This window comes from Macrobrachium nipponense, chromosome 30 (genome assembly GCF_015104395.2).
Source record: "Macrobrachium nipponense isolate FS-2020 chromosome 30, ASM1510439v2, whole genome shotgun sequence".
Taxonomy (NCBI): domain Eukaryota; kingdom Metazoa; phylum Arthropoda; class Malacostraca; order Decapoda; family Palaemonidae; genus Macrobrachium; species Macrobrachium nipponense.
Window position 1 is genome coordinate 5,841,836 of NC_087218.1, and position 5,000 is coordinate 5,846,835.

The 5,000-nt window shown below is 38.2% G+C and overlaps 1 protein-coding gene across 5 annotated transcripts in view; it reads left to right on the plus strand.

The window, feature by feature from the left end:
• The first annotated feature begins 608 nt into the window (after positions 1 to 608).
• Positions 609 to 5,000, plus strand: part of LOC135202005 (keratin-associated protein 5-2-like) — a 113,107-nt gene continuing 108,715 nt past the window's right edge. For 2 of the 5 annotated variants that reach the window (XM_064231278.1, XM_064231280.1), the window contains exon 1: positions 614 to 810. The gene's annotated coding sequence lies outside the window, so the exon portion shown is untranslated. Of the gene's footprint in view, positions 811 to 5,000 lie in introns of all 5 variants that reach the window. The other 3 variants (XM_064231281.1, XM_064231279.1, XM_064231277.1) reach the window with 3 other exon arrangements.

Genomic DNA, 5,000 nt, shown 5'->3' on the forward strand with positions numbered 1-5,000 from the left:
GGTGTGTGCATGTCAGTGAAAATGCACTTCCTCCGGTCTCATCTGGACTATTTTCCAGAGAATTATGGAGACTTCAGAGAAGAAAAGGTCGAGCGCTGCCACCAAGATATCAGTGTTATGGAGGAACGCTATCAAGGCCGATGGAATGTCAACTTTCTGGCCGACTACTGCTGGTACCTGATGAGGGATGTGGAGTCTGCTCAACATAAATGAAGGTCCCTGAAGAGACTATTCATCCATGAGTAGCTTCCTTAGTTCATTATACTCTTCTTGCTATCTATTCAAAATATTTTGAAAGCCTTCTGTGAATAAATCAGTCTAATATTTTCAATATTGTGTTTCATTCACCTACAAATAGATCGGATTTAGGACGTTTTCAGTGTGCTCATATTTCATTAACTTAGTCTCTTGATTGTAGTATGAGCATGAGTTTTGGATTCAGTTATAAGAAAGCTGGCCTAGAATCAGGTATTATATCTTAGACTTTGAAAACAGCGCAGGCCAGTGTTATAAGCCCACGCCAGTTAGTTTATATATATTGTAATGTTCACAGCTGCTGCTACGTCATTTGTGCCTAGGGTTATAATTATGCTTTGACTCCGACGGCCAGCCAGCCCTTGCCGCAGAGAGGCCACAAACGCCAGCAGTCGCAGGCAAACCATCATCAGGAAGAGTGGATTCATCGCAGCAGCTCCGAAGAACAAGTCAGATCAGTCGTTCTACTTCGTCTTCTTCTTCCCTCTAACAATGAAGACTTGGGGCGTTTTTCTGGTCATAGCATCCCTGCTAGTTTCCGGCTGCGTCTGTGTGGTAAATATTTCTCTGACTGTCTGTTTGTCTGTCTGTCTGTCAGTTGTTGTGAAGGGCTTCTCTCATATGCTGTTCGCTTATGTTGCCAGACATAGAATAAGAGGTGATTTCAACCATTGTCAGTTTAAAAGCTGTTGACATCTCTTCCATAATGGGTCAAAGAATGAAACTTTTGTGAGAAAATCTTCAGCTTAAAAGCAATGGTTTCAAGATTTCGACAGAGAGAGAGAGAGAGAGAGACGAGAGGACGAGAGAGAGAGACCTTTTTTTTTTTTTTTTGAGAGAGAGAAAGAGAGAGATTGAGGAGCTATTTTACTCTATTCACTATATTTGGTTCTTGTCTTTGAAATTTAAAGCAAGGGAGTTTTACCTTTCATGTTTCTCCCCGTCAAAGTTAAAATGAGTCAAGTAGTTGAAGAATCATTTGTTCATCAATTTAGTTCCCTTCATCGATATATTCTAACTTAAACTGGGAGAAACATGACAAGTAAATTTCCTCTCCTTTAGATTTCAAAGACAATAATAAATTATAGTGGATAGATTTATATATATATATATATATATATATATATATATATATATATATATATATATATATATATATCTATACACCCCCCCCCTTTTGACAAAACTACACAAATTACCAAAAATTCTTACTGTGGCACCAGGCGCCCTCTATCTGCAAGCATGTCACTAGGCTATTAAGCTCACATAAATACAAAAATATACTATTTATTACCCAAAGCAGATGAACATAAAATGGAACAGAATGATTAATAAGTCATAGTGATAAATCCCAAGTCTGCCCCACAAAGAAAACTATCATTCCACTCTCCTGGCTAAGTATTCACTCCCAGACTCAAAATGTCAATTGTTACATTGTATTAGTCAAGTTAGAGAATCCTGTCTCTAATATCATGGTATAGAGCCCATCTGTAATAAAGATATATAACACAATATTAAGTAAAGAGATACACTTCACACTTCTCTCTTTTCAAAGGCATTATCAAGTAAAGAGATACATTTCACACTTCTCTCTTTTCAAAGACAATATTAAGTAAAGAGATACATTTCACACTTCTCTCTTTTCAAAGGCAACTGTTTCTAAGTCATTTAAAATATATGCCATACCTTTAAGATGGGGGTTTTCTCCCGACCTTGGCGTTCGCTCAACTGTCTTTCTTCCTATCACAAAGGAATGTGTCTTTCCCTCAAGTGCCTCGATCGGTCAGACCTGTGACATCCGTACAAACGAAATGTACATACCCACCACACCTCTAAACTGCCCCTGGCAACAGTACAGACAGCCACCAGCTTAAAAATGCATACACATCAGATTCCTTCATTCAAGGAGGCCACCTCTACAGCTCACTCTGTCTCCAAGCAAGGGCAGCTGACACGATATTCACTAACACATCAAGTCATACCTGTAAGATGGCTCGGCCACCTATGTCCTTTGTGCACTCCTGTCGTACACCACATCAGCAACTAATGCACAATGTATCAATTTGCCACATAATTTAGGGCTACCTCCGTTGCTGGAGCCCTTGTGCCTCGCCGGATGCACAGAAGTTTAAGAACTCCTAGTGCACAAATTGTGATCAGTATAACACCTAGCATGATCACTATTTTTGGAATTATGTAACATTCATTGAAGAAAAACTCATCTTTGTCACTATCCTCCAATGGCTGGATGTAACAGTCTCCATTGTAGGCGGAATTCGAACCGCTTCATGGTTTCCATGTAAGTGTTTCGTAAACACTTTCATGGACGAGTTGTAGACACGCCGACTAAGCACCATGAAGAAATCCGAGAGAGCACAGCAGGAACCATCAAACAACTGGGATCCCTGTAGGATGAGCAAGTTGTTGTCCCCATTGCATATAGTAGAAATCTTGCATCGGTGCAGAAGACCGCTGTCATTGTCTCCGTCGATATAACTTGATATGGATCAGGGAATTCTCTAAAGTCACAGTGAGTCAGTAAATTCTCGTGAGCTAATTCTAGTTCGCAACCTGACAGGTCAATACGTCGAAGAGTGAATATCTTACTTTCACACACATATCTATCATAAACTAACACACATCCTAGTTCATAGTCAACTGCCGAGGACTGGAATTCTTCACCTAATATATACATAATCTCTACCCCTGTCCAAATCACTACCGACCCCTGGAAAGAACTAGGAAATGGCCTAAATATATAGCTGTGAAACAGTTTTTTATCACTGACTGGTATGTCAACAAGTAACTCCTGATCTGATAATTGTACCTTTAAAATCCCATAGTATCTGTAAAGTAAATCTCCCGTAAAAATAATATTTGATCCTTTTAAGGTTGACTCCAAAGTTCCCAATGGCAACATTTCCCTTGAAATTTTCCACCGTGAAGCTGCTACAACTGCCTCCACTTGGCTTTTAATATCATTCAACAAAGATTCTATTTCTCTTTCAATGTTTAACAGTGTAGTGTGTATAGTGAAAAACGTAATGGTAACATCCTGGTCTTCCCGGACTCCTTTTACTGTTGCATGTAATATGTTACTCGATTTCCTCAACTCATTCAATCCGTTTTCTAATTTCTCATTCCTCCCTCTTAGAGAATTCAGAGCTTTACCATGTTCGGCAAACTCCGCCTCTAATATCCCAACCTTCACCAAACTCGTTATTGCTACACCAGCTATGGCTGCAATAGCTACACCCCACGCCGCCAACAGCTGTACTGCCCTTTTTTGTCTTCTAGACGGGTCCCTCCGACCGACTGGCTTTGTCTCTGGGACCCAAGTGAGTGTTTCCACGATCTTGCCTTGTACCCTGTTTGCAGTTATTTTTATTTCTACTAAAAGACGTCCCAGTGATGCGGACAGGTTTCTTGTAGTCTCAAGTTCGTTTAACGTGTTTACCAGTCCTTCAATTTTGCTACGCGATTCCTCGAGTTTCAAACTGGCTGAACCCAGGCTCTCGAACTCGATACTTATTGTCACTTTATCAGATGACAACCATACTAGGTGGTCTTCCTCAATAAGCACTCCAGGACCCTGATGTACTTTCGTCTTTGCGAACGTCATCAACCCCAGGGCGATGATTAAGCAATATTTCAGCATCTGACAGAACAAGAAAAAAGACTGTCAGTTATCTAATTCTTTAGGACGACATTTACATCAAGTAATAATAATAATAAAAAAAGAAAATAATCAACCTTCCTCATTACAAACTCACCCAAGAGAGGAAAAACATATACATAATCCAATATTATTCCCAAAAATGTAATACGTACCGTTATGGAATTTGCTACCGCAACAATCTCATAGACCAGAAACGACCGGAAAAGAACCCCCTTACAAAGAACACCTCCGTGGAATGCCATAGTCAACAGAGAACAGTGCAAATCTCCGAGTAATGAACTCCAAAGGGAAAAATCAGCAACCGGATTCATCACAGCATTATCAGCAAAAATCCACCTGTGAACACTATAGATTTTTCTAGGCAGACATGCAATGCCAGAAACCATTATGCCCCAAATATCCTACACCCCAACCCCCCCCCCAAGGGGTTAATTCACATATTATCATCACGTTTTTCTCATGCTAAAACAAAAACAAAAATGTGCCGTATTTCCAACAACTTCCCATGTAAAATATGGACCCCGAAATCTTACGCAAAAACGCCGCAGATTTGTGATTAATAAGGAAAAAAACAGTAGAAGGAAATGAAGAAGAGAAAAAATGGAAAGCATTTTGCCTCAAAATTGCAAAAAAAAAAAAAAAAAGACAGCAAGAAAAAAAAAGGAAAAAAATGCAATTGCGCGACAATTTTTTTATAAAGACTAATTTTTTTAATGAGTATAAAAATAGTTTATTTCTTTTTTTATTTATTTGCTCCTTACACATTTCATTAGTTTATTTCCTCCTTCATGCAATTTCATTTTATTTTTTTCTTATTTTTTCTATCTATTCGAAAAGCAACTGTTCGAAAATATTTACTTTATAAACACTCATTTTGTTTTTGTTATGAGAATAAAAAAATAATATTAAAGGATATATAAGAATAAAATTGACATGATTTTATTTCTGAGTAATACAAGATAAAAAATAAGTTTTAGTAAAAAAAAAAATATCTGTAAGTTTACAAACTAAAACGATATGAAATGGCACGTCAATAATCGATCACATTCTGATACTCGAAGAATTT